The 26,049-nt window shown below is 42.2% G+C and overlaps 1 long non-coding RNA gene across 1 annotated transcript in view; it reads right to left on the bottom strand.

The window, feature by feature from the left end:
- Nucleotides 1-761: 761 nt before the first annotated feature.
- Nucleotides 762-26,049, bottom strand: part of LOC142827158 (uncharacterized) — an 88,620-nt gene continuing 63,332 nt past the window's right edge. The window contains exons 2-3 of the long non-coding RNA XR_012901627.1: nt 1,400-1,517; nt 762-1,055 (exon numbers count right to left, since the gene is read on the bottom strand). This is a non-coding gene — a long non-coding RNA (uncharacterized LOC142827158). The remainder of the gene's footprint in view (nt 1,056-1,399; nt 1,518-26,049) is intronic.

The following is a 26,049-nucleotide window of genomic DNA, read 5'->3' as shown; positions in this document are numbered from 1 at the left end:
CAACACACCTGTTGATACAACCTAGAATCATATTTGCTTTTTTTGCAACAGCATCACACTGTTGACTCATATTCAACTTGTGGTCCACTATGACCCCTAGATCCCTTTCCGCCATGCTCCTTCCTAGACAGTCGCTTCCCATCTTGTATGTATGGAACTGATTGTTCCTTCCTAAGTGGAGCACTTTGCATTTCTCTTTATTAAACTTCATCCTGTTTACCTCTGACCATTTCTCTAACTTGCTAAGGTCATTTTGAATTATGTCCCTATCCTCCAAAGAAGTTGCAACTCCACCCAGTTTGGTATCATCTGCCAACTTAATAAGCGTACTCTCTATCCCAAGATCTACATCATTGATGAAGATATTGAACAGTACGGGTCCCAAAACAGACCCTTGCGGAACTCCACTTGTTATCCCTTTCCAGCAGGATTTAGCACCGTTAACAACAACTCTCTGACTACGGTTATCCAGCCATGTCAAGGAAGAGCTCATTCAGGGTGTTTGTATAGAGCCTAGCACAATGATGTCCTATTCTCAGTCGGTCCATAGGCACTATTGAAATATAAAATAATAATACAATAGCACTTCAGAGTTATGAACACTAGAGTTACAAGCTGACCGATCAACCACACGCCTCATTGTGTGGAAGTATGGAATCTGGCAGCAGCAGAGACCAACCAACCAACCAAATGCAGTACTGTACTGTGTTAAACGTAAACTGAAAAAAAGATTTGACAAAGTAAGGAAACTTTCTGTGTTTGTTTCATTTACATAAAGATAGTTTAAAACAGCATTTTTTTCTACAGCACAAACAAACTTCCAAAACTGTATGAAGTTAAGGGTCAACTGTCAACTTTTGAATGAACAGTCAAGTTTTGTTCAGAATTATGAACAATCTCCACTCCCGAGGTGCTTGTAATCCTGAGGTTCGATGGTAATAACAATGAGCTAACCAAGGTGAAGTCTTCTTCAGAGTCATCCAATGCCCCTTTCTTCTCTAAATCAGCTTGCTCATCCCAAACCACCAATGGCATGTATCAATGGCCAGATCTTTCTGGGGAAAACGTGCTGTGTTAGAAATCGTGTTAAATATATTTTAACTACCGTTATTTGGAGTGAACACACAGTTTGTAGGTGGTCTTGGTTAACCCTAGGGATTCCCCCGAACTAGCAAATATCTTTTTAAACACAACTGTCCTTAACTACTAATGACAAAAAAAAATCTATAAATTGTAAAAATGATTCCTCTAGTACATGTATCTATTTGTACTGCACCCCTCGGCATAGTCCTGTTTTTTGTTTCAGCTACACCAGACTAACACAGCTACATTTCTATAACTAATTACCATGCACAGTTACCATTCTGTCTCTCTTATATGGTCCTATTAATTTGAGCACCTGTAGGGTATTGTTGCTACCAGAGAGGTACCATCTTCCACTCCGGTGATGGCTGCATTTCAGTGGTGAGACAAGTGAGGCCAGATATCATAGAAATGCTCAGGACCCATAATGATGACTGTAGAATAGAATAAACAAAAACAGAGCATGAGGTAAGCGCTTTTTATATGTATATTACTGAAATAATCTTCCACAGATGGCAGTTTGTGAGGCTTATGCAGACAAATTCTGTCAAGTGCTTTAGGCCTCTGGGATAAATGATACCAAGGAAATGCAAAATACTATAGTATTTATGTTAAGATCAGATTTTATTCACATATCTGAAACATTTCAATTTGCCCTGAAATTTATCCACTCCTATTTGTTCTCAAATACTAAATTAATTGGTATTGAAAACCCCTAACCTATTTGTTAATGTAAGTCATGTCACTCTGGGCAGATATCTAAGAGAATCCAAAGCAACAGATACTGTGTTTTGGGCTTATCTCACTTTTGCCTAGCTCGTTTTAAAAAGAAACTGCTGAAAATGGCATTTGATTATGAAAGGAATCAATCTCTAGCTAGACAAAAAACACCTCCTTCCTAATTTGCATAGACCAGCAGCTTCATTCTAATTAATGCTCATCTGTTCGTTACTATTTCTGCAGCTTTGCCTTTCTAAATTAGTGAATAGGACAGCAAACTTTGGGAAGCAGCTTGTATCTTCAGACTGACTGAGGGACTGGGATATACTCATTTAAAGATCATTATACTAGTCTCGCAGGTGGTCTAAAGACAACATTGATATTAAATTTAAGTAGGATTTTATTCAATCCAGATGCAGTGAGTCATCAGAATGGTTATGTAAAAACAATTTGTCAGGTGTGTAAATGACTTAATTTCTTTGCAGGTGACAGCAGGTTGGATGTTTTAGTTAACTGGCCCCATAGAGCTATGGGAAAAGAGCTCCAACCCCAGGTATAAAGAATAATTGACTTGGCAAGTGATGAACTATTGTTAACTACTGCTTCTTCGCTGCATTCCTAACTCCAACTTCAGAATCACTTGAGCTCCAACCTCCCTAGCCTGATGGGCCAGCAAGCTGAAGTTTAACAAGCCATTTCACTCAGGTTACAACTTTTTGTGTGGAGACAAGGGGCAACACTAGAGTTATTGCTCAACCTAGCACCTCAGCAAAGATGAGCCCATAAAAAGAGGGACAGGATATCTTGGGGTAGAGCTGGTCAGAAATGTTCTTATTAAACTTAATTTCATTGGAAAATGCCAATGAATCTGAGCAAAATGTTTCAGCAGATCTAATATACATGTGATGCTTCTCTCTTTTCATCAAGCTATAGTCTTGGTGTTTATGCAATGAGCTCGTAGGATCTGGGGTCAATTCCCATCTCTGCATTAAAGTCTTGTATGACCTTGGGGAAGTCACTGAAATTTCTCTGTGCTTCAGTTCCCCACGTGTAAATGAGAATAACAATAATTCCTTTCTCTCATCCTTTATTTAAATTATGAAATCTTAACTGCAGGATCTAGCCTCTGATCTCAGATGGGTTCACTAAGCATTATTGTATCACAAATAATACAGAACAGTAGTAGCATGGGTTAGTCAGGGAGAAAAGTTACATGCAAAGTAATTATCAACTTATTCACTTCTTAGACAGCAAATCCATAGTATCTTCACAAATTTCTGCTTCTGTTACTGGATCACAGCTCAAATAAAAGGATAACTAGAAGGAATATATTTCACCAGGCTGTCTTTGTATCTGCCATGCTTCGGAATTTGAAACACTAGCAAAGGTAAAAATCAAAGCTCCTGAAGAGTGGAAAGAGGATGTCAAGTGAAGCTTCATAATGCTCCCCATCTCACCTTGAGGGAACAGTCATAAAGCGAACCAGCATGATGTGGCACACTTATTAACCTTGTAAATTCACACTTCAATGCCATGAACGCATCCACTGTGTGGAAGCTGTGACATATGCATCCAGTCGAGTGAAGTGTTTAAAAATCAATTGGCTCCAGCTCTGTAGGAAAGAGTTGGTTTTGCATATGCAAGTCACACACACCAGTTCCTAGATAATGCACCAAGAAAAGCCATGTATATTCATTTATAGTATAGTAATAGTAGATAATTGCTATAAATAATTAACACTGCTTGGAAATCAGCTACAAATGTGCCTGCTATAAGGAAAGAGTGGGGTTTTTTTTGGATGCTTCTGTTTTTCACATGAGAAAATAATTTGGCTGGAAAAGTAATTTATTTCTGCCTTCCAAGTTTAATTTATGGCATACACATGAGGCTTTCCAAAGTAGCATTATCCCAAACGCTGCATTTTAATAAGATGGAGCACAGTGCTGATTTTTATTTTTGATTGTAGTTTAGATAATTAAGATTACTTGAACATTTTAGACAAAACACTGATAAGACCAGCAATATATATGGAAATAGGACTTGAGCCCCTGCTGAATTTATTACGGAGCTACTTTCTTCTAGGTAGCGTTTTAAAATCATTTACTTCATATCAAGCTGCAGATAAAAATATGCTCCCATTTCTGTATTATATAAATGGATTAGGCTCATTTAATCTCAGCAGTTTGCAGATGGCCTTGTATTGTGGGATGTGTCTCACCTCCCAAATCGCATGCATCTTGAGAGCTCAGTTATGGGTCGTCCTCATCTGAAATGCAATAACGGGGAGGCAACTGTACACCAGCCCAGGAATATAGTTCAGTAGTTATGGTGATAATCTTGCACTTGGGATTCCTGGATTCAATTCCCTGCTCTGTCGCAGGCTTCCTGTGTAACCTTGGATAAATCACTTAGGGAGCTTCTATACTGCACACACATCTCAAAACAAGCTGCACAATTTGAGCTACACAATCTGTGTATCTTATTTTGAGTTAATTTTGAAATAAACTGCTATTCCAAAATGTCCCTTAATCCTTGTGGAATGAGGTTTAAAGGATTGTCAGAATATTTTGAAATAATGGTCTTGTTCAAAGGGTAGGAATCCTTTTCAACTTATTCATAAGTGATCTGGAGAAAGGGGTAAGCAGTGAGGTAGTAAAGTTTCCAGATGATACCAAACTGTTTAGGATAGTCAAGACAGAAGCAGACTGTGAGGGACTCCAAAAGGATCTCACCAAACTGAGTGATTGGGCAACAAAATAGCAAATGAAATGTAATGTGGATAAGTGTAAAGTAATGCACATCGGGAAAAATAACCCCAACTATACGTACAGTATGATGGGGGCTAATTTGGCTACGACAAATCAGGAAAGAGATCTTGGAGTTATCGTGGACAGTTCTCTGAAAACTTCCACGCAGTGTGCAGCGGCGGTCAAAAAGGCAAATAGGATGCTAGGAATTATTGAGAAAGGGATAGAAAATAAGACCCAGAATATCTTACTGCCCCTGTATAAAACTATGGTACACCCACATCTTGAATACTGTGTACAGATGTGGTCTCCTCACCTCAAAAAAGATATTTTGGCCTTGGAAAGGGTTCAGAAAAGGGCAACTAAAATGATTAGGGATTTGGAACGGGTCCCATATGAGGAGAGGTTAAAGTGACTGGGACTTTTCAGTTTAGAAAAGAGGAGACTGAGGGGGGATATGATAGAGGTTTATAAAATCATGAGTGGTGTGGAGAGGGCCGATAAAGAAAAGTTATTTATTAGTTCCCTAAATAGAAGAACTAGAGGACACCAAATGAAATTAATGGGGAGCAGGTTTAAAACTAATAAAAGAAAGTTCTTCTTCACACAGCGTGTAGTCAACCTGTGGAACTCCTTGCCAGAGGAGGCTGTGAAGGCTAGGACTATAACAGAATTTAAAGAGAAGCTAGATAATTTCATGGAGGTGAGGTCCATAAAAGGCTATCAGCCAGGGGATAAAATGGTGCCCTTGGCCTCTGTCTGTCAGAGGCTGGAGAGGGATGGCAGGAGACAAATCACTTGATCATTGTCTTTGGTCCACCCTCTCTGGGGCACCTGGTGCTGGCCACTGTCAGTAGACAGGATACTAGGCTAGATGGACCTTTGGTCTGACCCAGTACGGCCGTTCTTATGTTATGTAGGAAATACCTATTTTGGGATACCAGAAGTATCCCAAAACAACACCACTGTCTAGATGCACCCTTAGACTCTATACCTCGTTCTCCACCTATAAAATGGTGATAACTGCCCTTCCTCATAGAGTGTAGTGAAATTGTATACACAAAAATATGAGATATTCTTCCACAATGGGGATAGCGATTATATAAGTACCTAAAATAAACACATATCCACGCTCCTCCCATCAGCATCCTCCACTCACTTTGGGTGCAAGTAGAACCATCTGTTCTTGATGTGCTTTTAAAGTTTTAAAACTAACATTGAGGGGCTCTCCAAACTAGATGGGTCTGACACTATGGTTTTTAATTTAATTATACATCTTGGCCGTTCATATGTTAACATCAGGGGAGGGATTAAAATCTTCCTCTGACAAACTAAAACTCCTGAATGTGTTGTTCGTAGTCATGGCAAGCTGCATTGACACGTGCATGGATCGGCAACAATGAAGCACAACAAAGAGTGTTTTATATGCCCTACTGGAGACTTGTTGTTCTTCAGAAAAGTGGAAAAAGTGTAGTTCTTCTACAAGCAGTGGAAAGAGACTCAGTAACTGTGACCTAAATATGCACTTCTGCTACAGTGGGCGTGGCATTTAATTTCTTTCTGCCTCTGTTCCCTATCTATAAATTGGAAATGATAAGTTATTTCTCCCACAATGTGTCTGTCTCGTCTACTTAGATTATAAACTCTGAGGCAAGGACTGATTTTTATTATGTGTTGGAACAGCACCTAGCACAACATGGCTCTGAGGTCAGATACTATCGCATAATTAATTAGAAATAACAACAGCCAAGGTTCCCTCTAAGCTATATGGCTGCATGATCGTGAAGCTATTTTCTCAGGTTCAAAGCTCCCATACAAGCAGGGAGCTCAGCTGCCCAGCGGAGGGCGTTGCATCTGTAAACAACAGCTCAATAGCTAAATGGAGCTGCTGCATGCTGAACTGAAGAGCTACCAGAGCAGATAAGATGATGATATAAGCAGGGGATAAGTGGCTGGGGGGAAGGGAAGGAGTAATTAGTTAATTGGTTTGGGGGGGAAGTAAGAGGGGAGGGTAGCTTGGAGAGTCCAGTCTGTGGGGAGACAGAGAGGCAAAAACCCAGCAGTCTCTTCAACACTCCTGGGCTGGGAAGGGGGAGGTAGAGGGCTGACTGCATGGGGGGAAAGGGAGGGTGCTGCCATCTGTGCAGTGAGGTGCAGGCAGGGGGCAGTTTGTTCTGGGTGTCCTGACTCACTTGCTGCAGTCCTTTCTGGCTGGCTGGGTTGGAGGAAGGGGGAAAGCAGGCTGCATGGGGGGTGCTAGGAAGATTTTTGCATGATTTCATTTCAAACAAAGTTTACATAGGTGTTAACAGCTTAAGAAAGAAAGAGATTCTTTTAACAGATTTTTTGGAGTGTTGCAGATATCTAAAACTCTGAACTTAATGATTTTTTAAAATCTTGTGTTAATAATTAATACATGGTAAATTGTACTGCATTAAGGCCAGATCTTTGCTATGTGGTAGAGTTCTGGCTCTTCTGAGTCAGAAATAGCAACTAAGAGGTGTGATGCTAGTTGTTTAGGATGAAACCTTGTTTGCAAGCTCCTTGAAACATGCATTTGTCTACAAACCCTGAAGCCATCTGTTAATATGTTCTGGGCCTTCTACTCTTCCTTGAGTGAAAGAAGGCTAATTTCCTCCCTTTGTTCAGCACCTTTGTAGTCACTAAGGGTACCTTACATCAACTAGACACAGGTATCTCATTTTAATATATTTTCTTTCACTCATATAGACTGTTCAATAAATGTGTGTGTGTTCTGTTTGTATTGGTGATACACATCCACATAATACCTCAATATTGGTGTTGCACATAAGAAAATTCATGCAGCCCAAAAGAAGATTCATCCCACCAAAGGATATAAAATGTTAGAGGAAACACTGATAGCAGCTTATTACTACTACTAGCTGATGGAACTACTCATTTTACTTAAGCAGGAGAGATCCAGAAAGTTCAGGTTGTAACCCCACCAGAAAGGGGGATTATTACTATAAGAGATATTTGCACAGTTTAGAACCCATTAAGATATAAATAAATGTTTGGTTTCAATTGTAATATTGCTTATAAATGTAGATTTCTATTCTTAAAAATCTCTCACGGCAAGCAACCAGTCCTTTTTTTCCTGAAAAATCAGTTTATACCTGACTTAGCTGTTAGTATGCTAATTATGTTGACAATGTCTTTGAACATAGCTTGGAGGATTTAGTACTATTCAAAAGCAGATGTGCGCTTGCTTTAATGCTGTATGTTTATGATGTAAATATTTCTGATATTTCTTTGGGGAGTTCTTAGCTGGAGCATAATTTCTGTTCAGTTTAGCATCATATTTGTTAAATTATTTCTCAGCTAAACCACAATAGGAGGAAAACAGCTGCTTGCAAACAAACAAAAAAAATAGTAAGCAGGAGCATGTCAAAGCCAAAGATGGTGAAACAGTTTGTGATAAACATTTTTTTAAAAAAGCAAGCTATATTTACATAAAGTGCATTGGATTTCTTTTGAATTAACTTACAGTTTGGACCTTTTTAACCTCTATCTTGCTCAAGATGTGAGAAGGCATACGTGTTCAGTGAGCATATGTGGCTATTCAGTGCTATTTCTGTGCTTGATTTACTACTGCGTGGACAAATTCCCCCAAAATAGAGTAGGACCTATTGCTGGGATTGATTCTTCCCAGCTTCTGAGCCCTGAATATTGACCTATGATGCTAGGAAACGTTAAAATCAACAAGCTATATATTCATAGAATCATAGAGCTTGAAGAGATATCAGGAGGTCATCAAGTCCAGCCCCCTGCCCGAACCAGGACCAATCCCAACTAAATCAACTCAGCCTGGGCTTGTCAAGCTGAGACTTCAACACCTCTAGAGATGGAGATTCCACTACTTCCCTAGGTAACCCATTCCAGTGCTCCACCACCCTCCTAGTGAAATAGTTTTTCCTAATATCCAACCTAGACCTCCCCCACGGTAACTTAAAACCATTGTTCCTTGTTCTACCATCCATCACTACTGTGAACAACCTTTCTCCATCCTCTTTGGAACCTCCCTTCAGGAAGTTGAAGGCTGCTATCAAATCCTCCCTCACTCTTCTCTTCTTCAGACTAAACAAACCCAAATCCTTCAGACTCTCCTCATAGGTCATGCACTCCAGCACCCAAACCATTATTGTCACCTTCTGCTGGATCCTCTCCAATGCATCCAGATCCTTTCTATAATGGGGGATTGTGGCGGGGGCCCCAGCCCCGCCCTCTTCTCCCCAAGGTTAAAGCAGGCCCTGAGGCCTAGTCCATGCCCTGAGTGGATGGAGTATGGGGGTCCAGGCCCTCCCTCTCCACCGGACCCCAACCCAGGGCCCTATTAGTGGTGGATGGTTCCCACTACCAGCTCGGCGGGGTGTTCTCCCCGAAATGCGCTGAGCCCACTGAGGGGTTCCCTGCCCCTTGCTCTGGGTTGCTTCCTACCCCAGCCCTGTGGCCGACAGAGACCCCACCTGGCGAAGCTGGGCTGGTGGCGGCCATAATGTTGGCAGGTCCCGAGGCTGGGGCAGCAGTGAAGGGGTTGTCCACTGCGGTAGGGCAGGCAGCCCCCCGGAGTTGGCATTGTGGGCATGCTCGACCCAGGGATGGTAGCAGCAACGGCGGCAGTCCCAATGGCTCTGGTTCCAGCAGCAGGTCCAGCTGTGGCTCGGGGGGTTGGGCAGGAGCTCCTTTCTCCCCAGAGGTCAGCCCCAACTGAGCAGCCCGGCAGCCTTTTATACAGGGCTGTGGGGGAGGGGCATACTCCACCCAATAGACGGGCTCTCTGCCCCCCGTTCAGTGCAGGGCAGGCCAGCCCCATCACAGGGATCCAGAACTGGACACAATATTCCAGCTGTGGCCTCACCAGAGCTGAATAAAGGGGAATAATCACTTCTCTGGATCTGCTGGCAATGCTCCTCCTAATGCACCTCAGTATGCCATTAGCCTTCTTGGCTACAAGGGCACACTGTTGACTCATATCCAGTTTCTCATCCACTGTAATCCCCATGTCCTTTTCTGCTGAAATGCTACTTAGCCTTTCGGTCCCCAGCCTGTAACAACGCTTGGGATTCTTCCATCCAAATTGTAGGACTCTACACTTGTCCTTGTTGAACCTCATCAGATTTCTTTTGGCCCTATCCTCTAATCTGTCCAGGTCACCCTGGACCCTATCCCTGCCCTCCAGCATATCTACCTCTCCCCCTAGCTTACTGTCATCCGCAAACTTGCTGAGGGTGCAATCCATCCCCTCATCCGGATCATTAATAAAGATGTTGAACAAAACTGGTCCAAGAACAGATCCTTGGGGCACTCCGCTAGAAACCGACCGCCAACTTGACAGCGAGCTGTTGATCACTATCCATTGGGCCCAACAGTCTAGCCAGCTTTCTATCCATCGTATAGTCTGTTTATCCAATTCATATTCCCTTAACTTGCTGGCAAGAATATTGTGGGAGACCATATAAAAGCTTTCCTAAAGTCAAGGTATATCACTACTGACTTTCCCATATCTACAGAGCCAGTTGCCTCATCATAGAAGCTAATCAGATTGGTCAGTCATGACTTGCCCTTAGTGAATCCATGTTGACTATTCCTGATCACTTTCCCCTCTTCCAAGTGCTTCAAAATGGATTCTTTGAGGATCCCCTCCATGACTATTCCGGGAACTGAGGTAAGGCTGACAGGTCTGTATTTCACTGGATTGTCCTTCTTCCCTTTTTTAAAGATGGGTGCTACATTTGTCTTTTTCCAATCTTCCTGGATCTCTCCCGATCGTGGAATGAGGAGTAACGGTAGTTCGAACTAGGAAGCCTAGTCCGAACTACCTAGTTGGTGCCGCGTGTAGCCGCGCGGCACGGTGTTTGAACTAGCCGGGATTTAAAAATGGCGGCACCTGGCTTATGCAAATGAAGCCCGGGAAATTCAAATCCCGGGCTTCATTTGCAAGTGCGGTATGCCTACATTACCCCGCTAGTTCGAACTAGAGGGGTAGTGTAGACATACCCAGGGTGATTAAAGTTGCCCGTGAGAACCAGGGCCTGCGATCTGGAAGCTTCTCTAAGTTGTCCAAAGAAAGCCTCGTCTACTTCATCCATCTGATCTGGCGGTCTATAGCAGATCACAACATCACCCCTGTTGCTTCCACCTCTAAACTTAACCCATAAACTCTAAACAGTCTTTTCTCCCTCTAAATACTGGAGCTCCGAGCAATCATACTGCTCTCTTACATACAATGCAACTCCTCCTTTTCTCCCCCGCCTGTTCTTCCTGAACAGTTTATACCCTTCCATGACAGTGCTCCAGTCATGCGAGTCATCCCACCAAGTCTCCGTTATTCCAATCAAATCATAGTTCTTCAACTGGGCCAGGGCTTCTAATTCTTGCTGTTTGTTTTCCAGGCTTCTCGCATTTGTGTACAAACACCTTAGATAACCAGTTGATCACCCTACCTTCTCCATCTGAATCAGGGGTCCTCCTTTGTTGCTTGTTCCTCCTTGTGATTCTTCCCAGTATCCGACTTTCTCACTTACCTCATGGCTTTGGTCACCATCCCCCAGTGAACCTAGTTTGAAGTCCTCCTCGCTAGGTTTGCAAGCCTGCCCGCGAAGATGCTCTTTCCTCTCTTGGTTAGATGGATCCCATCTCTTCCTAACAATCCTTGTGCCCGGAACAGAGTCCCATGGTCGAAGAAACCAAAGCTCTCACTCCGACGACAACCTGAGCAACCACGCATTTACTTTCTCAAGTCGATGATCCCTACCTGGACCTTTTCCTTCAACCAGAAGGATGGACGAGAACACCACTTGTGCGTCAAATCCTTGATCTTTCTTCCCAGCACTACATAATCTGCTGTGACACGCTCAAGGTCATTCTTGGCCATATCGTTAGTTCCTACATGGAGAAGCAGGAAGAGGTAGTGATCCGAAGGTTTAGTCACATTCTGAATGCAAGCTCCCAGTAAGCAGCATTTAAGAACAAAAATATTTAAAATCACTAAAGCACCAGGAAAGCTAAGACTCAAACTGAAAATTATTATTAATAATAATAATCATCATAATAAATACAGAACACAAATATTATGAAGCAAAATACTTCAAGACTTAATATCTATGCATTCAAAAACCTTCAAATAATGATCAAAACAGCCACTGTTCAAAGGGAAAGGGGAAAAACAAATACCAATGAATTCATATCTCTGTAGACAAACTCAGAATAATAGACAGCCTGGGACTCGATTTTGTGTGTCAGTGTAATAGATGGGTCACGTCTCTGGTAATTTTTATTGGCCAGTCAAGGATGCAGAATGTGTGCTGGTCTCTCACCAATATATTGTGAATATACATTGACTCATGAAATGCATAGCCGCTGAGTTTTATAGCAACAGAGCATGTTATGAACCAGAAATGTGGAGAAATGGAGTGCACGCAGCAGAGATGTGAGTCAAGTACAGTACAGGAGTAAATGTGATTGATTATGCTGGGGCTTAGAACTTGTAGCGGAAAAGGGAGACCGGAAGGTTCATTTTTGCATCTAGATGGGAAATAAAGCAACATTTAGACAGGCACTGGTGAGTCAGGTGCTGTCAGCCGATGGTCAGGACAGGTGTGTGTGTGTGTGTGTGTGTGTGTGTGTGTGTGTGTGTGTGTGTGTGTGTGTGTGTGACAGAGGAAAAGGTTTAACGTCCATGACTTTACTGCTAGGACCGGGGTCCTGTTGCAGAGGGCAGCCAACAGGCTGACAGACGCCCTGAGTTTATAGGAAGAGCAAATTACACCTCAGATTTTAGCTGCTAGGATACAGGATCCCTTCGCAGCGGGCAGTCTAGGGAAGACTGAGAGATGCCCCAACGGATCTGTCACCTGGGAGTGACACGATCCAAATGCCCAAGCTCTTCCTATACCTGTCCCTTATTACCGGCTGAAGTTCTTTTAAATTGTGCTTGGTTCTGTTACAGCAACTGAAGGAGTCAGGTTAAAGCTTAAACAGCTACAGGTTTATTAAGGAAGCTTATAAATCATATGGTTACAATGGCTATTGCTCTATTTCTTAACTGCTAGCAAATATAGATCTTAAAAATGGTTACAAAGAAAATAAAGATAGAAAATAGAAATAATGGTACCAAGTGACAGCTTAATCTTTAAAGAGCTTTGTCTATGTGTACACTTAAGACAAAGGACCACATCCAGGTACAATTTTTACCCCCTTCTGTGCCTCTCGACTTCAGCGTGTCAGGCCAGGGCCGGTCCCTCAATTCCTAGGAAAGACGAAAATACGAGGTGGGCGTCCCCATGGAACCTTGGGAGGTCAAACACCTAACCCGACCAGCAGGTAGAGGGTAGATTGACACTCAAAGTGAGTGTGCTGCTGGACCCATCTTTATATCCATGGGGTCATGTATTTCTCTTTCTTATCTGTGATGCCAAATGGTGCTGGTCTGTCTTTTGTGAGACCAGTTCTTACAAGGGAGTTGTGAACTTAATTTACACTTGTAAGAGAGAACTAAATTGGAAGTACTGGGGATTCTTTTCTCAGTGGGAGATTCCTCTCCCAGGGACTGTGTGTGATCGTATCAACATGGGTGCCAGCCGGGGCAGTTCTCGCAGCCTCGAGGTCAGCTTATTGCCTTAATCACTCTCTCCTCATATCTATGTTTTCAGCTTCTCAGGATCAGATGAGCCAGCATAGACTATGCTGATTTTATTGCTCCTTTTCTGTCCTGTATGCTTCAGGAACCTCAGAGAGGCAAATAAGATGGATGAGATGGGGCGGGGTCTGTCTGGCTACAGGTGCTAAAACAGCAACGTGACCATTTACTTGAAGAACTCGGCAGGCAGAAGTTAAGAACTGAGACACAAAGGCTGACTTGCCCAAGGTCACACAAAAAGTTAGAAGCTGAACTGAAAATGAAACCTAATTTAGAGCAACATCAGTGTCAAAGTCTCTGAATTTCCCACAGGTCAGAAATTCTGGTTATTCCTTAGCAATGCTCTTATAATATCATTGCAGTTAGATGTTACCTTAACAAGTCTATCAGAATCTGGCCCACAGCTGTCCTCCAAACAATGGTGCTAGTTTAAACAGCACTTGGATTGATTTTTTGATATAGCCCAGTCATTTTCTCTTTCCCATTATCCTTCTTTCTTTCCTTTCCCATTCATGCTCAGCTGTTCTTTCATTCTTACTTCCTATTTTGTTTGGTTTTTTTTTTTCCATGATTTGTCTTCCCCTCCCAACTCTCATCTGGGCCATTTGCTTCGTCTTTTGTTTCTTCTTGCCTTCTGAATCCATCTCCCGGTAAAGGATAACTGCACAGGAGGAAAACTCTCATCTGAGGGCACGTTTACACAGCAGGGATAAAGCCAAAATAAGCTATGCAACTTCAGCTACATCAATTGTGTAGCTTAAGTTGAAATAGCATAGGGTATGTCTACACTAGCCCTCTAGTTCAATCTAGGAAGGCTAATGAGGGTGACTGAAATTGCAAATGAAGTGCGGGATTTAAATATCCTGCGCTTCATTAGCATGTTCCTGGCTGGTTGTCATTTTAGAAATTGACTAGCCCGAAGTAACTGCCCACATGTACACACGGCAGTGAAACGGGATTCCAAATTAAAGCCCTAAATTTAATTAGCTGCTATTCCTCCTGGAATGAGGTTAACCAGCCAATTCAATTTAAGGGCTTTAATTCAGAATCCCGTTTCACTTCCGCGTGTAGACATAGGCAGTTACTTCGAGCTAGTCAATTTCTAAAATGGCGAGCAGCCGAGAACATGATAATGAAGTTTCAGTCGCCCTCATTAGCCTCTCTAGATCGAACTATGGAGCTAGTGTAGACATACCCTTATTTTGGTTTTTGATGCTGTCTATACAGTAGGAAGTCTGAATTAGAGCATTCTTCCTGACTTCCTTTATTCCTCATAAAATGAGGGATACAGGAGTTGGAGTAAGAAATCCTCCAGCTCGACATTATTTCATCATTATGTTGCAATAACTGCTTGCTGTGTAGACACGGGCTATGTTATTTCAGAATAATGTCAGTTATTCTGAAATAAAGCTGCTGTGTAGACATAGCCTTAGAGCCAAAAAAGAAATATGGAGCTGACTCTAGTGAAAAAGCCAAGTGTATGAGTTTTGTTAAGTTTCCCAACAAACACTTTGTTGCTATAAGGTCTATATATACAATGCCATTTTCTTTTTCCACTTTGTACCACCTAGCTTTTGTACTCAGGATCTGAATGAATTTTTCCCTGACAGAAGAGACTTTGGATGTGTTTATATAAATACAGTTTACTCCTGCTCTGCTTAGATATCCAACTGATAGAGCAGTGTTTTGCTCAAAGTAATCAACTTTGGGTTACAAATCAATTTATGATTGAATACAGGGGTAGTGAACACTGTTACCAATGTTGTAATTATTGTAGGAATACAGGCAAGCAGGAATATGCTTAAGCTGTCCCAAAAGAGGGGCTCAAACCTCAGCGGAAAAGATTTTGATTAAACAAGGGCTTAATACACTATAAAAATAAAGGGAGGTGGGAGAGGAGTCTCAGCCAAGAGGTTATGAACTTTCTACAAGGATGCCCCTAGTCTGGTTAACCCTGTCTCTCTCCCCTCCCCTTCCCCTCCTCCCGCCCCCCCTTTATAGAAAAGGTTAAGTAGGGTTAATTAGGAGGCTCAAAAATGTTCAATCAGAGCTGAAATTCTTGTACTTGTGGTTGATGTTTATGAACTCTATTTGCAACATTTTCCCAAATTATTGCCAAGTTACCTCCCACCTTTTATTGAAAGTTTCTCTTCTACACTCGGACTCCGTGCTTGTGAGTAGGGAAACATTGCCTCTCAGAGGTGCCCATGGATTGTGTGTAATTCCCCCAGATTAGTGGGTGCGGGCTTGAGCTGGTTCTGTGTTGTTTCAGTGAAATAGAAGCCCTAGATATTAAACCTGGCCCTGATTTCTGCTGGCTCCACCTAGCAGAAGGGTGACACTTTTATAAAGTGCTCTTCTTTTGAGTAGATTTCAATTATCTTTCCAAATAAGGGAAGTATCATTGTCTCCATTTTACAGGCAGAGAAACTGAGGCACGGGGATTGAAATGACTTGCCACGGTTACTCAGCAGACCAGTGACAAAGATAGAAATAGACTTTAAGTCTCCTTAGAGTGCTTTATCCAGTAGATTCTACACCACCGTATGGCCCATGAGACATTTTGTTTATCATTTTCTACATGCAGGGTTGACAGGTTCCTATGGTTTCTGTCTGCGTAGTTTTTTTCCTACCAGTATTACTGAAGTGACACACACATAAAGCAAGGGCTTGTGAAGGGAAAAGCACGCTGATTGCACACAGCATTGACTGCGACAGCAATGCAGAGACTAGGGTTACCAGGTGGTTTCAAAAAAAATACCGGACATACTTGATCTCAGATGGGGAGACGGGGACCAGCCAGGAGGGGAGCAGGGCTGGCCAGGGGAGATGGGGGGGATGACCGGCTGGCAGGAAGCAGGGCTGGTGGGGAGGGGATTGGGGGGAGTGGAGCTGGCTGGGGGAGAACCGGCCAGCGGGAAGCAGGACTGGTCGGGAGGAGTGGGGCTGGCCAGGGGAGATCGGGGCGGGGGGGGGGGGGGGAGAACCAGCTGGCAGGAAGCAGGGCTGGCCAGGAGGGGGTCATGGGAAGCGGGCCTGGCTGGGAGGGGAGTGTGGGGGGGAGAGAATCAGCCAGCAGGGAGCGGGACTGACTGGGTGCACACATCCCAGGTGCTGCCCATCCCATGCACGGTCCCGGTGAAGCATGAGTAAATCTGGCCCTGAGGATTCCCTCCCTAGTTGTGTGCTGCGTGTCTGCCAGCCAGGCAGTGCGCAACTAGGTACTGATACTCCTGATAATAATAAAACTTACCTAATTAGAAAATATTGGACATTTTATATGTCCAGTATTTTCTCAATTTGTTTCCTGGACAGAACCTTCAAATACTGGACTGTCCGGTTCAAAACCAGACACCTGGCAACCCTAGCAGAGACTCCCTCTGCATCCATTCAAAGTGCTGCTACAATTCAGTCCTCACATCCTACAAATGCTAAGTATGCAAGAGCAGTTAGCAAAACTACCCTGTCTTGGGAAACAGTCTTGAATATGAAAATCTTGCAAGCCACGGAGATGAAGGAGGATCATTCATGCAGCCCACTCACTAGCGTAGGTTACCCATCACCGATCTAGACCATATTGCCTCTCAATGAAGAAAACTTAATAGACTTCCTCAAAGGTTTTGTAGCCAAAACTCAGTATTATCCTTATTTGAAACGTTCAGCGAAATAAATATATATTAGGTCTTTATAATACTTCAATACTTCAACTTTCAGGCAATTGTACTATTTTATTAGATAATAACTCTCAGCTGTACCAGCCACTTCCTGCTGCTTCCTATTCCATCATATGCCCGGGGGCTTACAGAACTAAGTTCTATTGCAAATGAATAGATTCCCAACCCAACAGAGGTGGGCAGAGGAATTACATCAGGACCTAAATGCTCCTACTGTGCCTGAGCCTTGTACAGAGTACAAAGGAGGAAAAAAGGAGTGTCCCTTTATATGGCCTTGTAAAATACAGTCATTGGTAATAATAACTCAATTAATTTGAATCCCATCTAGAAACATTTTATGCCACAAACTCAACCCAGTCACAACAATACTTAATCATTCCTCTGTGTAGAAGATTGGACTACATGCTTTGCCAAGGTTACTTCCAGTCTTGCATTTCTATGAATACTTCATGCTTACTTGTTCTTTTTTAAAGAAAACCAAAAGTGGTTTGAACTGTAAACAAGCCTACCTTAAGTTTTAAGTGAACACGCAACCAGACTGAGATGATTCACAGATGGTTTACGATATCCAATTGGAATTTTGATGGGCTTGCATTGTTGAAACCCCAAACTGGGAATCTGAAATTTCAGCTGAATTTTACATTTTTAAGATTTATTTAATTTGGAAATTAAAGAAAAATTCATAGTGTCCACAATATAGTGTATATACAAATCCTAAAGTTTGTCTTTCTGTATCCACCTTCTCTGTGGATTTTGGCAGCTATGAAAGAGTGAGTCAGACAGATGAAGGGAGCTGATGAGAAACAGAGTAGGACAAAAATCTAAAAATTCAAAATGTTCTACAAAAAACAATAAAAATAAATAAAAAGTCCCACAGAAACCAAACTTTGTGAAAAAATCAAAGGTGTTTTTTTCCCCCAAGCAGCCCTGAAGATAGTAAAAACATTTAGAAATTCAGAATTTTGTTGACTTTTTCCATAGCAAATTTAGAATTTAAGTTAAAAAGAATTTCTGAATATTTTGTGACTATTTTGTTTCATTTTTCATGTGGCTCAATTTGAAATAGAAAGATCTGAAAGCAGATCCTCAAAATGATTTAGTTGAGGAGGCTTAAATTTAGATCAATCATTGGGCCAAATACTGAGCTGATATAAATCCATATAGCTCCCTTGATATCTATGATCAGGGCTCGACAAATTAGTCAATCTACTTGCCCGGGGTGAGTAGATTTTAAGCCGGCACGGCGCCGCAGCGAAATCAGTGCATGCGCAGCATGCCAAACCGTGCAGCTGGTGAGCGGGGCTTGCCACCACTTGTCAAGCCCTGTCTATGATGCTATGATGATTTATACCTCTGCAGATTTGGCCTAGTGTTTTCAGACAGTCTTTATAAAGCTTGGACTAAAATGTGAAATCTACCAAATATTTCTTTAATTTTAGAAAAACGCCCATTTTAAAACAGATTCCTTGATCAAGGAATATATGGTAATGAACTATAAAGGGATTCTAAAGGTCATAATAATATAGTAGTTTTTTGAACAAATTTTTGTTCAGCTATCGGTTGTGCATAAGGTAAATCTCCCTTTAGTAGCAAGCTTTCAAATGTTTCTGTTTCATTCTAGTACACCAGGGTTATTTATTTAAGGATTCTCTACTGCTCTCATATTACAGTAGACTTCCGATAATCCGGAACCTATGGGACCGAGGTGGTACCGGATTATCAGATATGCCAGACTATCAGGAGGTACTATAAGATGGTTATATATATACTGTATACATTATATACTGTATATAAAGTGTTCCTAGCCCTTTTTATTGTACATACTGTATACAGTATACTGTAATGTTTAGTTTTTTTAAGCCTTTTTTACCCTTTTTGCTCAATTCAGCTGCTGCTGCTGTTACCTGACTCATTTTTTGCCGAAGCTCACTCACTAGGCTCTTGCCATTTTGATGCCGGACTATCAGGAGTGCCGGACTATTGAATGACAGACTATTGGAGTTTTACTGTAATACCCTCCAACCCATCACCAATAAAACAATCTTTCCCCTTTCTCAGTTGATGCTTATGCAAACTACATCTAAAAAGATTCCCTTTTGATCATAGAGACTAATGCCACCCTAGAAAAGCTTAAAAACTGGTTCCATTTTCTGTCCATCAGCAATACTGACATCCAGGAACCTGACTTTATCCAGGAGATGTACAAGGATTTTGTTCTTGTACAGAAATTACCTACCTGAACATTGCTGAATGTTCTTTTGCAGGCAGTAGGAACATACATGCTCTGCTGCTGCTCATACAAATATATTCTAGAAAAGAGCTGTTACCTCCCATGAAATCCATCCACAAGGGATGGATGTGAGAAGAACAAGGGATAACAAAGATGCCACTTATCTGACACAGTTACAACCTGTCCCGTTCAAGTGCCTGATCCAGTGAGTGCACTGACATCTATGAGGGTATTTCCAGTACATGAACTAGGCATTGGATCAGGCTTAACATACCCCCCAAAAGGGATTTCTATTGCCTTTATGCTCAGTGACCTCAAAGAATGGGAAAGAGATACCAGCTGATTTTTAGTCCACTTGCAACTATCACAGAAAAATCCACTGATTCAAAGGCTGTGAAAATGAAGGCCTTTGTCCCTGTCCCAAGATGCAGAGACACTCCAAGGAGGCACAGCAGTGTAGTATTAGGACACCTTGATTCGCTGTGAAACTCTGCACTGATTAGGCCTCAATTGTGGTATTGTGTCTAGTTCACATTTAACGAAAGATGTGGAGAAATTGAAGAGGGTACAGAGAAGAGCAACAAAAACGATTAATGACCTAAGAGGGAATACTGAAAGAATTGGGTTTGTCTAGTTTGGAAGAGGGAAGACTGAGGGATGGGGGAACATAATAACAGTTTTCTTGTACCTAAAAGGGTGTTACAAGGAGGAGGGGGAAAAATTGTTGCCCTTGACCTCTGATGATGGGTTTAGGTTGGACTTTAGGGAAAACATCCCTAACTGTCAGGGTGGTTAAACACTGGAATAAATTGCCTAGAGGGGTTGTGGAATCTCCATCATTAGAGATAATTAAGAGTAGGTTAGATAAACATCTTTCAGGGATGATCTAGATCAGGGATTGGCAATAATTTTTGCCAGAGGGCCACTTCACAAATGTTGATTGGCAGTTGCGGGCCAGTTCTGGCCCCCTGGAAGGGGCAGGGCCTCAGGTAGAAAGGGGCAGTTCCCTCTAGGTCCCACATTCCTCTGGCAGGGTGAGGAAGCTGCCAGCTACTTTGAACAGTGAATGACTTTGTGCACTCCCCTGTCTCCAGGTCTCACTTGGCCTGGGGGGATGGGGAGTGGCAGGGTGGGCCAGGAGCTGGATCAAACAGCTTGGGGGCCAGATCCAGTCCATTGGCCATACCTTGCCCACCCCTGATCTAGACAGTACTGGATCCTGCTGTGAGGGCAGAGGACTGGACTTGACAACCTTTTTGAGGTCCCTTCCAGTTCTAGTATTCTATGATTCTATGATTCAGATGAAACTTGAGAGGGACTGGGTAACAAAAATGTCAGTCCGTACCCGGTTCCCAGGGGCTTGTTTTGTACCACCATAGCCAAACAAACTCAAGTAGAAGCATCTCACACCCAGCTCTGTCATTCCACTGCTCTCGAGAAAATAACCATGGCTGCTGCCAACTCCCTCCAGTCACTTTGGGTGTGTCTAAACTACACCTCTCTGGCAGCAGAGGGATGTAAATTAGACACATCGAAAGTACAAATGAAGCTGGGATTTAAATATCCCGTGCTTCATTTCCATAATGGCGGCTGCCGCTTTTTTTCAAAATGGGGATTTTGGGGAAAAAAAGGCAGTTTAGACAGGGCATTTTCGACAGAAATGGCTTGTTTCGAAAGATCCTGTACTCCTCGGGACTACGTCTAGACTGCATCCCTCTGTTGGCAGAGGGATGTAAATTAGATGTATTGAAAGTGCAAATGAAGCTGGGATTTAAATATCCCATGCTTCATTTGCATAATCACGTAATGGCGCTTTTTTGAAAAAGCGCTATTTCGAAATTGAAACTGCAGTCTAGACGTGGTTCTTTCAAAAATGGGGTGCTTTTTCAAAAGATTCTGTAAACCTCAGGATCCTGTAAATGAGGTTTACAGGATCTTTTGAAAAAGTGCCCCGTTTTCGAAAGAACCACGTCTAGACTGTGGTTTCAATTTTGAAATAGCGCTTTTTTTCAAAAGTTTCATTATGTGATTAGACAAATGAAGCACAGGATATTTAAATCTCGGCTTCATTTGCACTTTCGATACGTCTAATTTACATCCCTCTGCCGACAGAGGGTGTAGTTTAGATGTACTCTTTCTGCTGCCATTTCAGACCCAGAGTTCAAAGTGTCAATACAACATGGCTGACAAGGGAGGGCTCAGCAACAGAATGGGCTTGTGGAGCCGGTGTGCCTCAGGTAAGCCCATTGTCTGCAGAAGGGTAAGGGAGCATTGTAGATGCACCATTCTTGGACTGGGTGCAGAGAGTACCCCGTGAAGTGTCCTGTTTAAAAATGGATTATTATTTGCTATTTATTTTACAGTAGCACCTGGAACAAGATATGGGGCTCCATGGTGTCAGGCACTGTACATACACATCATAAGAGCTGCCCTGAAGACATAACTCTTAGTAGAGAAGACAGTTGAAGAGCATGAGGGGAAATGACTTCCTCAAGGTAATTCAGTGGAGCAGTGGTCGTACTGGGTATAGCACACCCATTTTCTGAGTCCCTGTGTCTAAATTAGCTGTTAGCATGCTAGAAAGAGATCTTGGAGCCATTGGGGATAGTTTTCTGAAAGCATCCATGCATTGTGTAACAGCAATAAAAAAAACACAGAATGTTAGGAACCATTAGGAAAGGGATAAATAACAAGACAGAGAATATCATAGTGCCTCTACATAAATCCATGGGATGCCCACGTCTTGGATACTGCACGCAGATCTGGTCACCCCCTCTCAAAAAGATAACTGGAAAAGGCACAGAGTAGGGTAAGTAAAAGGTTTAGAGGTTTAGAGGTTTGGAATAGTGTCCATATTCAGGTGATTAAAAAGACTTTTTTCCAAATGGGAAACTGCTAAACAACTAAGTCTATAAAATTTTAGCTAGTATGGAGAAAGTGAACAAGTAAATGCCACGGGTCACCCAATGAAATTAATAGGCAGCAGATAAACAAAGTACATCTTCTCACAGGCATAGGCATAGGCCAACCTGTGGAACTCTTTGCACGGGGATGTTTTGAAGACCAAAACTGTATCAGTGTTCAAAAAAGAACTTGATAAGTTCATGAAAGAAAGGTACATCATTGGCTACCTGGCCAAGATAAGCAGTGGTGGTGTCACCGGTGGGCTAGATGGACCATTGATCTTATCCAGTTCAACTGTTCTTTTGTTGTTAAACAAACATTATTTTTTTCCAACTGTTTTGATTTATCAAATTTGAAAAATCTTTGTTTCAGGGCAACTCAAAATGAATTTTTTTTTTTTTTTTTGGTTTGGCCAATTAATTTTTAAAAAAGCCCACACATTTGCACAGCGCTATTCTAAATCTGATGCCTCAAATTCCAAATTAAAAAAGAAATGAGGTGATGTAGAATTGCTCTCCAAAAGTGTACTGATACCTTTGAGAGAGAGAGCAGGAATCCAAACACTTTTAATAGTTGGAAATAATAATATTTTCTGTTGTTTATTCTGTACAATCCTGTTAGCAAAGCAGTTGGTCCTAGCAGCTGTCAGGGCTTTTTGAAAGTGAGACATGAGATTTCTGCATAGTATTGTGTACACAGAGCCCAGATGCTTTCCATTGTTTTTCTAGCCTGCATTGCTTACTCCTTCAAGACTCGAAGTTCATGCCATATAAGAAAGAAGCCAGCAAAAAAGGCATTAAGGCATGTGTCTGAATTGTGACACTAGTGGAAAATCAGTATTCCCATTATTCAATCTATCAGGCCCATATGCAGAGGGGTTGTGCAAAGGGTGGGAACGCATCCCCCCAGAACGGTCCCCCAAGTAAGCAAGCTCCGGCTGGCCAGCTGGAGGAAGGCAGGAGTAGCGCACTACCCAATCCTCCATTCCCCATGCTCTGGCCGGCCGGGGGAAGGCTGAGGCTGATTTCCCTGCATACTTGGGGGACCATGGACAGGTGTATTTGCACTCTTGAGGTCCACATTTACAAAAAAACCACACACACACCAAAAAATATTGTGCACACAGGCCTGCTATGGCAGTGCCTGCTGCAGAAAGAATGGGTTTCCCTAAATCAGACTCATCAGCTGACATGAAATCAGGTAACATGGTAATTAAAAGGAACAAACTGGGTGGCTTACAGCTGGAGGGAAGACAAATTTGTTGATAGGAAGCTGGAGAAAGGGCATTGGGATTCTTGAGTTCCTAGCACTTCCACAGAGCCATTGCATAAGTCATTTATAGGCCAATTTTTTTAACCTCAATGCCTACAAGTAGGGGGTCTACTCTATTTAGGCACTGCCTGCGCTGAACATTCACCGCTCATACTGAAGCTAGTGGACTTTTGCCATGCAGGACATGCTTTACCATGCTGTCTACAATATAACATAAATGTTCATGTTGACACAGCCTAAGGACACCAAAAAAAACCCTTAAGTATCACAAAGAGTTACTAACCTAATTCTAGCCTGACGCTGAATATTCAAATGAGCATGCTCTAGTAACCAGGGCACAAAAACAGAGAGGACCAAATGTTTTGCTAAAATCTATTAAAAAACAGTTAATGAGGAGCAATTTTGCAAAACTCAGAATTATGAACAGGTAAAAGGACCAAATTGGAGGGAAAATAACTGTTCACAATGAATAGTTCATGCAGATCTATTTTACTGGGCAGAACGTCAGTCTTGCTTAAGTTTCCATAGTCATGTTGTCCTCTGCTCACTGGACCAGAAAGAGGATTTAAGCCCTAGTATTAGTACAACTAATAGAAATTTTGCTTTAGCTTCAGGAAGAGTTCTGGGACTAGGGAACATAAGGTCCTGCATTTTTCCCTCTATGTAAGTGCAAAGTTCAGCATGGCCAAGCTGTCACGAGTAGCAGACAATTATGCATGCAACGGGTACATTAAAGATTTCTAGGAATGATGGAAATTCAAGGCTTTTTAGTAGCTAACATTAAGTTAGTGGAACAGTTGAATGAGTTTATCAATAGGAGAGCAAGAGAACACAAGAAAAAGGGAAAGGAAACAAAATGAGCATATCAGTGATAAGGTAAGTGGCTAAACATGAGGAAAAGCAGCTTTTCCCATCCTGCTGAGGGAGAGGACAGGAGTTTGATTAAGGGCACGTCTACACAGCAGGGCTAAAGCCAAAATAAGCTATGCAACTTCAGCTACATCAATTGCGTAGCTTAAATTGAAATAGCTTATTTTGGCTTTTGACACGGTCTACACAGCAGGAAGTCTGAGAGAGTACTCTTCCTCTGACTTCCCTTACTTCTCAAAAAATGAGGGTTACAGGAGTCAGAGTAAGAAGTCCTCCAGCTCAACATTATTTCAGCCTTATGTCAAAATAACTGCTTGTTGGGTAGACGCGGACTATGTCTGCCCAATAACATCAGTTATTCCAAAATAAGACTACTGGGTAGACACACCCTAAGGGAGGAATAGGTGCAGCTCATGTCACTGTTTATGTTCTCCAAAGATCTTGCAAGAGACCTTCTGCAAAGAGAGGAGTAGAAATGGAGAGGAAGAAATATTTGAAAAGAAAAATTCTTTCAGTCAGCCCTGGCATATTATAATTTGTCATTATTACTGAAGTGTAGTGTAGTAGCAGCAAGAGGCCCATTGTACAAGTTCTGTACACACACAACTCAGAGAGCAACTGTATGGCCTGGTGATAAAGACACTCACCTGGGAGGTAAGAGATGTAGATTAAAATTCTTCCTCTAAATCGAGCAGAGAGAAAACTTGAATCTGTATCTCCTACCTTCCAGTTCTGTACCTTAATCACCAAACTACAGAGACAAGATGGGTGAGGCAATGTCTTTTATTGGACTAACCCAATGAAAGATTTTATCTCCTCCACCTTGTCTCTCCAATATCCTGGGATTGACACAGCTACAACACAGGATATAGTTTCTCTCTTTGGCACAGCAAATAGTTCAATATTTATACAGGGGATCAGCTACAATAGGAACAACTGAGAACACAAAAGCCTACCCAATAATCAGGTTGCTCTGGGAGTGGAGACACCTGAGTCCAAGTGCTAGTTCCAGGATGGGAATTCAAAACTGCATTTTCCACATCCTTGCCAAGAGGCCTAATCAGTGGACAAGGGGAGGGCACAAATTTCACATACTTTTCCGAGACTGACCCTGACTTTTACCCAGCCACAACTATTGGGCAAATTCACGAACAGTTTCAACTAAGGACTGCATTTTTAATGGGCAACATGGAATGGATCACCTATTCAGTTCATTCCCTCTGGGGCACCTGATCATGATCAATGGCGGAAAACAGGTTACTGGGCTGCATGGCCCTTTTCTCTGACCCAGTATGGCAGTTCATTCTTCTTCTCTGAAAATGTTTGCCAAGCTCAGTCTGGAACCTCAATCCTAGAGACAACCTCCAGCCACATTTTCTAAAACCTCTTTCAAATATAGATGACAATATTTGCAGATTAACTGGAGCTTTGTTTTTTTAAACCACAGCTCCCAGTAATGGAAGAATTAACAACCAGCAATTGTATTTATGAGTGTATTAAGGTAAGCTTCTTAGGAAACTGCACTGAAAGTCTGTTTATCATTGCTGCTATATACTGCTTCCACAAGCATCTCTTAAATGAACTATAAAAAGGGAAATAAGCTATTTGTGAACAATTCTAATCATTTCAATAGTAATTAAAAGATAAATCTGGGACTACGAAATAACAACCAAGAGGATGAACCACCCAGAAGTGGATGTCTTGTTGATTTGCTCCTAACCCAATAGGGCTAAGTTCAGCGCTGGTGGACACGGATGGAAATCCACTGACATCAATGGAGTCACACCAGGACTGCATTTAGAATGTGGTGTCAGTTTTCACCAGTCATAGGGTCAGATTGTGGCTTGCTTCAGTGTGGATGTTCATTGCCTAGGGGCAGTGTAGATTCCA

This window comes from Pelodiscus sinensis, chromosome 1 (genome assembly GCF_049634645.1).
Source record: "Pelodiscus sinensis isolate JC-2024 chromosome 1, ASM4963464v1, whole genome shotgun sequence".
NCBI lineage: Eukaryota > Metazoa > Chordata > Testudines > Trionychidae > Pelodiscus > Pelodiscus sinensis.
The sequence above is the reverse complement of the archived record's forward strand: the minus strand, read 5'-3'. Positions and strand labels throughout refer to the sequence as shown.